Source organism: Crocuta crocuta, unplaced genomic scaffold (genome assembly GCF_008692635.1).
Source record: "Crocuta crocuta isolate KB4526 unplaced genomic scaffold, BGI_CrCroc_1.0 scaffold216, whole genome shotgun sequence".
NCBI classification, from domain to species: Eukaryota; Metazoa; Chordata; class Mammalia; order Carnivora; family Hyaenidae; genus Crocuta; species Crocuta crocuta.
The window spans coordinates 3,866,650-3,876,680 of record NW_027531504.1 but is presented as its reverse complement, the minus strand read 5'-3'; the positions used below and the strand labels follow the sequence as shown (position 1 = coordinate 3,876,680).

The 10,031-nt window shown below is 40.5% G+C and overlaps 1 long non-coding RNA gene across 1 annotated transcript in view; it reads right to left on the bottom strand.

Moving 5' to 3' along the window:
- The window catches only part of LOC144238447 (uncharacterized), a 39,297-nt gene that overhangs the window by 1,701 nt on the left and 27,565 nt on the right, over nucleotides 1-10,031 (bottom strand). The gene's annotated exons all lie outside the window — the stretch shown is intronic.

Sequence of the window (10,031 nt, the reverse complement as noted above, 5' to 3'; positions counted from 1 at the left end):
CCTGCTTTAGGGCTGAAACTTGACATTGTTATTATGATTTGAATATGAGATAACTTTGTCTTTTAGAAACAGACCTGATTCCACTTAAATGGACTTCAATCAAGAGGCAGAAAGGGCGAACTGCTTTGCTTAATCAGACACAGAGCCGACCTACCCCGTGACATGACCCACTTCAGTTCCACTGGGAATAGGAGAATATGGTCAACTTTCATTGGACTTTGAAAGGCAAAACCTTCATGTGTGAATTACATTTTTGCCAATGAGTCTTAATATTATAGGCTGAATACCTTACTTAAAGTGCCGACGTCAGGAATACCTGCGGGATTCATCAATCCCTATGCATAAAAGAGCACAAAAAAACTCAACTTCTCTGCTGTGACCTATGAATTATGTTGAATCATTATTTTGTGACTTGATGTTTCATTCATGTCACCGTGGCTGTTTTCAAGAACGTAAGGAAAATGCAAATGCAGGGAGAATTTTCATTTCCCACTGAGAACCAACTTTGAAAGGTTCCCATGACACTTGCATTTGTTTTGGGTAACTGGTTACATGCTCTGTTGTGTTCTTCTTCCCAGGATTAGGGGTTCATGGTGCAGAGTTGGCCCTCCCAATCGCTAGGGTGGGGAACTCAGCACAAACCAGAAGAGGCCTGGGGAGCCAGTGGGCTGTGACATCTCAGAGTGAGAACTCACTGTTGAAATAGGCTTATGTGTGTGGCGTAGTGTGTGCCCTGCCTCGGGGTCGGTCAGGAAGGCAGAAACCACATGAAGTATTTCACACAGAAGGGATTTAGCAGAAGGAGTTGGATCCTTGTACACCTATGGGTGTAAATAAGGGGCACAGGTTCTCAAGTATAAATAAAAATCTCCAGGGTAACATGCTTTCAAACTGCACCCAGGAGTTTGGTCAGCTTAGCCAAACACCCTGGTTCAAACAGCATTCCACCCATTTGGATCGCCTGACTTGCTTCTGTTGGGAATTATAAAATCTCTCTTCATTTCCTGTCGTCAATTGCAGCATGGAGTAGCTGAAGAGTGTTCAAGCAATTACTGTGCTTCACCAACTGGGTGCCTCTGGCCAAAAGGGGCCTTTTGGATTCGCAGTCGCTCCACTGTCATTTCCCTTCCTTGGCTGATCCTGGTACAAATTGCTGATGGCTCCAAGAGTGTGTTCTCTTGCTCACTGGAGGGGAAGTCAGGTTCCTACAAAAATGCTCTTTGCTTTTAGATGTGTGTGGTGCTGGTATGGGTGGAAGGGTGGTGTGTGGGGGAAGGCTGGGGGGAGGTGTGAGGGAGGGAGAGGCATGCTGGCATTAAAGGAGCAGGAACCAGGGAGGCTGCACTATCCAGTGTTCTCATTTCCTACAGTTCTGGTAGTGAAGTACCACAGATTTAGCAGCTCAAGCCACACCCATTTATTACCTCACAAGTTATGTAAGTCAGAAGTCTGACAGAGGTCTAACTGGGCTCAAATCAAGGTCTCCAAAGGGCCGCCCTCCTCTTCCACGCCCAGTAAGGCTGTTGGCAGAATTCAGTTCCATGGGATTGTAGAACTGAAGTTCTAGTTTCCTTGCTGGCTATCAGCAGAGATCATGCAAGCTTTTAGGGTCTCCCTTATTTCTTGGTTCCTTACTCCCTTCATCTTCAAAGTACTGGTGGATTGAATACTTTTCATGCCTTGTGTCTCCTACCACATCTTTCCCTGATTCCTCTGTCTTCCTCTTCCACTCTAAGTTTTGGGGTCCACCCAATCTATGTAATCCAGGATAACCTCTCTATTTTAAAGTCCATAAATTTAATCCAATCCACAAAGCCCCTTTTGCCATGTAATGTAACATGTTCGTAGGTTCTGGGAATTAGGACATGGGTATCCTTGGGAAGCCAGTAATCTGCAACCACAGCTGGAATGATCTCCAAAATAGAGAATTGTTCCATCCAGAATGCCATTAGCAGCCTCTTTGAAAAATATGGAGTGGGTGATTTGCCTAAAATGCAAATCTAATATGTCTCTTTCTTGCTCTGAAATCCTTCAGGGAATCCTCAGTGCCCTCAAGACGAAATCCAGGGCAAAGCTTTAGCATGCCTACCAGAAAGTTCCTTATGATCGAACATCTCTTCAACTCTAGTTCACAAAGGGCTTTGCCTCTGTCTGTTGGCCCCAGCCACAGTGAATAATTTTCTGACCATCCTGTGTTCTCTTACCTCTCATTCTTTAGGTAGGTTCTTTCCTCCATCTGGGCTGCTCCTCCTTTTAACTCTCACCCACCTCCTTTAACCTATTCCGACTCACCTTTCAGATCTTACTTTAGACCTTACTTCCTCACGAAAGCCTGCCACAACTGTGTTAGACACCACTCCTACATGTTCCCATAGCACCCACATGCCCACCCATACCGTTTATCAATAGGCTTCATAATTTCTGGCCTGTTTATCATTCCTTCATAAACTCTAAGAAGACAGGGATAGCATCTTCACTGTTTGTTGTTGTATCCACAGCACTTAGCTCACACCTGCCATATATTTACCTTCAGTACATATTTATTCATTAAATACATTACTTAATCTTGTTGAATGTTATATAAAAGATACAGTAAATTTGGTTCCAACCCTTCTCTGATAGAGGCATAATCATAGCAACAGCTGTGTTCCAAACTTTTAGACAGCATTTCATCTGAACTCCACATCTGCATAAAACTAGGATTATTATTATTAAATTGGTGTTACAGAGGAGAAGATCCAAATTCAGAGAGGATACATAATTCCTCATAAAAGCATGTGACCCACAAGGGGCTAAAATAGGACCCAAGTCTGTTTTCTGTTTCCCAAGTCAATACCATGGTATCTTTCTGTAGCAACAAGTAAAATCTCATAGTTTATAAAGCACTATATCACAGAGTCCTCATAACTTCACTCTAAGACAAAAATATTGATCCCTTTTTTAAACATGAGGAAAGAGACTCATTGAGCTTAAGGAACCAATGTCACAGAGTTAGTATGTGGCAAATTCAACTAGAAACCAGATATTTTAATCCCATTCCTGTTATCCTAATTCTACCACTTCTGAACTGGGAAAATAGCAGAACTTGGAGCTTGGCAATTTATTCTTAACTTCATGTCATCACCTCACACCTCCCTGCCCACATACAACTAAGGAACTTACACCAATGAAAACTCTGTTTGGACAAAAAGTGAACTCTATTAAGGAATCATTTGTGTATTATATATAAGGTGAAAAGAGAGAGAATTATATTATATGAATTTAACCTCCAAAAAGATGATAGGTGATAAATAATGGCAATTACTTTAAGAATAAATATTGATTATCATAGTGATCAGAATACCTATATGGTATAAAATCTAACCTTGAGGTAGAGACAACTGTCACCACAATGTACCAGTCAGGACTCTTTTGGTTCCATTGTAGCCAGCCTCCAAGACAGCCTCCAATAGTCTTCACCTCTATTCATGTCCTTGTGTATTCCCCTACCAAACTGAAACAGGGCTGGCCTATATGAACAATATATAGGTCACTGGAGAAGTGACAATGTGTGACTTCCAAGGCTAGGTCATAACAGACATTTGTTTCTCCCACGCTGGCCTCCTGGATTACTTGTTCTTGGGGAAGCCATCTGCTATGTCATATGAACACAAGTGGCCCTGTAGAGAGGTCTGTGTGAAGAGTAAGTAAAACTTCCCACCAATAGCCAGAACCAGTGTACCACCATGTGACTGAGACACCTTGGAAATAGATCCTCTAGCCCCATTCAAGCCTCTGGGTGACTGTAGTGCCCACCAATATCTGAATGAACAAATCAATCCCAAGTCAAAACCACCCAGCAAAGCTGCTCCTGAATTCCTGACCCACAGAAACTGAGTAATAAGATAATAAATGTGCATTGTTGTCTTAAGTCACCAATTTTTGTAGTAGTTTATTATTCAGTAACAGTTAGCAATAAAGGTTGCAAGTGACAGAACCTTAATTTCAACTAGCTTTAAACAGAGTATAACCTTTTAACTTGTGTTCCTACAGGAAGGCCTAAGGGCACATGGCTTCAAGGACAATGGAACCAAGGCCCCAAAAGATGCCCAAACATTTTTTTCTTTATCTCTCATCTCTGCTTCTCTCTGCACATATTTTTCATTCTCTCAGACAGGCTTCTTTTACATAACAGAAAACATGACCACCAACATGATCAGGCATTACATCTCACTTTCTTCCATCCTAAGTTCTAAAGACTGAAAATGCTCCAAATGGCCAAGCACAAATCATATGTTTATCTCACATCAAAGAATGGAGGCCAAGTTGATGGGATCCATAAGAATATGTCCGTTTCCAGGGCACCTGGTTGGCTCAATCAGTTGAGTGTCTGACTTTGGCTCAGGTCATGATCTCCCAGTACATGGGTTTGAGCCCACATTGGGCTTTCTGCTGTCAGCACAGAACCCCCTTTGTACCCTCTGTCCCCCTCTCATTCTGCCCCTCTTCCTCTCTCTCTCTCTTTCAAAAATAAACATTAAAAAAAAGAATTTGTCCATTTCCATCCAAATCACATGATTAGGATGAGGGCGGTAAGACATTTCTTAGAATCAGATAAATACAGTTTCCCTTGGAGGAAAACAAGAGGCCTACTTACTACCCATTGTATGTTTGCATAGGAGCATGATAATGCATCCATGGTCAACTAATTCTAATCCTCTGGTGATACTTGACATCATTGTTTTTATGTGTCTTTTTATCACCTGGCCAGATCACATCAGTCAAATTTCCATAGAGAAATAAATCTTGGGGGCACCTGGGTAGCTCACTTGGTTAAGTGCCTGACTCTTGATTTTGGCTCATGTCATGATATCACAGTTCATGAGATTGAGTCCCTCATTGGGCACTATGCTGACAGTGCAGAGCCTACTTGGGATGCTCTCCCTCTCTCTCTGCCTCTCCTCCACTCATTCTCTCTCTCTCAAAATAAATAAATATTTTCAAAGAAGGAAAGAGAGAAAAAAAATTAAAAAATTATCCCAAAGAAGCCCAGTGTTATAAAATACTTTTAAAAATACTTTCCCTAGAAACTAGGGCCTAGATGTTGAGAGAAAGGAAATTAATGATAACAGATACAGTCTAGCAAGCACATGTTAGGCACATGAGTTTCCTGGATAGGACTTAATTTGCCTCATCTCATACAGGTGATAAATGCCAAAGCCAAGACCACACCTAGGTCAATCTCTCACCAAAGTCCAAGCTCTTAATCAATGCACAAAACACGAGAGAAGGGATCATACAAGCCCAAGACTTACATAAGTTCATGTTTAGCACCTAAGCTAAAGAGAGGCAGAGCAAGCTGGGCTCAGCTCAAGATTCATTCTCCTGTAGATTCTGTATCTAGCTAGACCTCACCTCATCACTCACCTGGGCTCCAGCTGGGTTAACTGAATTCCAGCCCAGGCCTGCTGCTTTTGTCCATGAGACAGAGGAAGACCCCAAGCAAAGATTTTCAGAATTTTGTCATAGCAAAATCTCTGCTTTTCATTGTTCTCAGAAATAAATGTTGCTAAACCAGTTCCATCTTTGGGAGGTTCTCAGAGGCAGTTACATAAATTGAAAACCCATGTGACTTATTCCAGCTAGAAGTGGGTCACTTGGAACAAAAATTTTGAGCATTTTGCAAAGTCAGAACAATCGTAGTTGAAGACTGTGCCTATTCCATGTCATCTGTGTCTTGGGGAAGTTGACATCACCATCACATGGTTTCTTTATCTGAAAAATGGGCATAAATCACATATCAACTAGAGTGATGGTGAAAAGCAAGTAAGGTACCATTTGTGAAAACACCCAGCATGGTACTTGATAAATATTGGTGGAATTTTTCTTTCACCAACAGGGCTTTGTTTTGTTCTGTGTGCTGGTGCATGAGACTTTTCTCCTCGAGATTATAAATTCCTTATGGCAGAGACACTCTCTTATTGCTGTACTGTACCCTACGCATCACCTATGAGCAGGTAGTGTTTGATGTGCTAATGCAGTGGGCTCCACAGGGAGCAAATTAAACCAGCAGGTAGCATGCTTTCTGGCATGCTGCAATATGCCTTCATCTCAACCGGATAACAGTAATGTGGATGAACACTTCAAAGTTTGGACAGACAGATCTCCAAGCTAACAGACTCAGTGACTATAAGAAGAAAGCCTATGGATACATGTAAATATTTTAATCCTACATGTCAAAAATAGTGTTAATGGGTATAAAAGTTCAGTTAACAGGACCTAACCCTCCATGCGTGGTCTGGGCAATGATGCCCTCTGTCGAACCCCTTTCACCAGGAAACCCAATGTGGTCACATTATCAACCACATGGTCCCCTTAGCCCTAGTGAGATGTATAGTTCATTGAGCCAGAGACAAAAAATTATGATGCAACTAGGCACAGAATGAAGACTTGACCAATTGGATTCTTTCCCTTAGGAATTTGTCTTAGTCTGTTTAGGCTGCTGTAACAAAACAGCATAGATTGAGTGGCTATTAAACACACACACACACACACACACACACACACACACACACACATTTATTTCTCACAGTTCCAGAGACTAGGAAGTCCAAGATCATGGCTTTCAGAGTCTGTTGAGAACCCATTTCCTCATTGACAACTGTCTTCTCACTATAACCTCACATGGTGGAAGGGGAAAATTTTCTCTAGGGTCTCTAATAGGGTGTTAATCCCTTCATGAGGGCTCAACCTTCATGACCTAATCACTTCCCAAAGGCTTCACCTCATAATACCATCACCTTGGGAGGCAAGATTTCAGAATATGAATTTGGAGAGACATGAGCATTCAGTCTAGATCAGAACATGTATTTAGAAATACTGCAAGAGTGAAGGAATGGGAGTTAAAACTGAAGGAATACCATAAGGAGGCAGATTACAGTAGAGAATGAAGATTGGAGCTAGTCAGCCTGGATCCTTGTTCCAGTTCTGTCAGTTCTGTGTGACCTTGGCCAAGGTACTTTATCTCTCTGCACTCAGTGTTTTCATCTGCAAAATTGAAATAATAGAACCTGCACTGTGGGCTTAGTGTAAAGTTCAAGGTGTAAATGATGTGGGGATGCACTTGGAATGATGGCTAACATATATTAGCATCACGTAAGTGATGGCTAGCATTATCAGGTAGACTCTAACACCAAGGCAAGTCCATGCCATGTGCGGCCATTATGAGAAAGCAGAAATTATGGGAGAACATAGGAAGCCAGTTGATACTGAGGGCATGTGCAGGGAGAAGCCATGAATCACAAAGACCTCACCCCCACCCCACCCTTAGCCCATGAGAGAGGTGCACAGAACATAACTTATCTTCAAGCTGATGCTGCTCCAATTTCCTTAAAATAAACTCCCTGAAGCACGGGTCACCTGTCTGTTTTCTGAGCTAAGCAACATAAAGAACCTAAAATTTGGTACAAGAAGGATCCTGAGTAAGCAGAAGCATTGTGTCTTTTCTGCTAAGAGGTTTGCAAAGGCTTGATGGAAATGATGTATCCCAATGTTTTTAGTAAAAGAGAAGAATGAGGCTCTGGAAAAACCCCATCAGCATGCCCCTTCCCTTGCCATGAATTTCTGGTAAAAGCCCTAAGTTGGCACATATGAGCTCTCTACATCTAGCAAAGTGATAACCCTTATCAAGAGGCAGAGTCTGAAGCAAAGAATGTCTTGCAGCCCAGATAAGCTCCAAGGCGCTGGGCCAGGGTAATGGACCATAGGAGATGGAGCAGGGGTCTGCCAAGCTCAATAATACAGCATTGTTGCTGCATTGGAAAATGTTTTAATTTACATTTTCAAGTGCAAAATATTTTCCCCTCATGCTTTGGCTAAATTAGGTAGTTAAAGTCTGTGAAGTGGCAGTAATTGGAAACAATGGATTTTATATTTGACATTTATTATTTTAGTGGAATCTATTTTACATTTACATCAAACATCCAAGGACCCCTGCAGAAGTTTCTTCTGCTATTGCATTACCATTTAGTTCTAATAATGCACTTTGAATCCTCAATTCCTGATTTTAATTATATCATTTCGGATGGAGTAAGAGGTGAGGTAAAGATAAACTTTCAATGGAAATTGTACCACTGTGCTCTCTTTTGCTTTTGTTGAACTTTCATAAGCTGATAATTCCTTCAACATATTTTTACCTAATTCTTTACAATTTCATTTTGTTCTGTAATTACTTTATATACTTTGGTCTTATTTCACCAAAGGGCTACTTAAGGACAAAGATCATGTCTTAAGCCCCCATAGCGCTTGCTTTGAATCTAAGCACGTAGAAATCAAGAAACGTTTGGTTGACTGTTCAAAATATATTAGTGTTACAGGAAATGGGAGTAGACACCATGAGAATAAACTAGAAGGACAGAATTCCAGCTGGATACAAGGAAAACTTATAATCACTCGGGGTGGATTAGGTTGATTCAGAAAGTAATGAATCCTTTGTTCCCAGTAGTGTTCAAACAGAAACTCAGGAACCCCTTGATATGGAGGACATAAGCCAAGAATTAAAAGGTTTAGGGTCAGAAGGAATTGAGTTTGATAACTAGTTCCATACCCTAAAATAAGTGACCTAACTTCCCTCAGCCTCAGAGTCCCCATTTTGCAGTGGGGCTAATAGTCTATGAAAAGGCAGGAAACCTCTCCATGTAATGAGCCAGATGCCCTGGGCGCCCCAAATATTCAGTTGTTCTTTCTCTCATGGTGGGGGAAGGTAAAAAACACCATTTCATTCTCAATTTTAACATTTAGGGAAATACAGACTAAGAAAAGTTTTAAAATACAACTCAAAAATAGACACTAGGAATAAAAATAGAATGTATAACTTCCAAATCACAGGAGAGATTGAAGTGACAGAGAACAAAGGAAGAAAGTCTAAGATGACAGAAACTATGTAACAAAATGATATAACAAAAATAACCTATATTTATCAATGCAAATTAAAGTACTGGTGCCCAGAGCCATAGTAAGGAGTTTACATACCTTATCTCCTTTAGTTTCTTCAGTGTCCTAGAGGCTGGTATTATTGTGCCCATTTACAGGTGAGAAAACTGAGGCTTGGGAAAGAGGCAAATTGTTAAATTTACCCAAAAGCTGCCTGGAAATTGAATCCCAGCAGTCTAACTACAGAGTGCCTTCCCCTAAATATTACACCAATCTGTAGGAATAAAAGAAGGGTGCATATGTTTATATGTCTAAATATGCTCACATATTTACATTGATAGGAAAGAATGAATCATAAACAAATGAACATGTTAAACTGTTTATCTCTAAGTAGTGAGATTCTGAGAAATCTTAATTTTCTTTTTTACAGTTTCTTTATTTTTCAACATTTTTCTGCAATTAGAATATATTTTTATAGTCAGAGGAGAGGTTGTAAAATTTACAATAGATTGTCCCTTTTCTTGTTATATCAAGAAGCCTTAAGTCATGGTATAAAATTCTTGAGTTTTTCATGGGATTTATGCTTCCTGAGGGGACATATTTTCAAAGTGTTCTCATTATTTCTTCCAGTAGAGCCAGAACTAAAACGAGTAGAGGTAGTTTGTTTTGTTGTGTTTTGTTTTGTTTGTTTTGTTGTGTTAGTATATCTAACATGGATTTTTTTTTAATGTGGGGAGGGGTTTAAGTCAGAGGAAAATTCAACAGTCCCTCATCCTATGCTGTAATTTGATTCACAGTAAAATTTTTAAAATAAAGTTGTCAGAAAATTCTGTAAATTTTGAAGCTCTGGGGTAATGCATGTCTCATCTGAGGAATTCTAAAAGAATCCCCAAATCCAGGAAAAGGTCACACCTAAAAGGCAGTATGTGAGAATATATATCTACATATCAGTCATGTGATCACACAGCAACACACTCTTCCCCATCAAACCACAGAAATTGACAGAAAGGATCCTAGTGTTGAACTTAGCTCTTCTCTTTGCAGATGAGGACACTGAGGTCCTGAAAGTCTATTATCGGGTTGTCTCTAGCATTACCTCTCTGAAGCAATCTATGGCTATC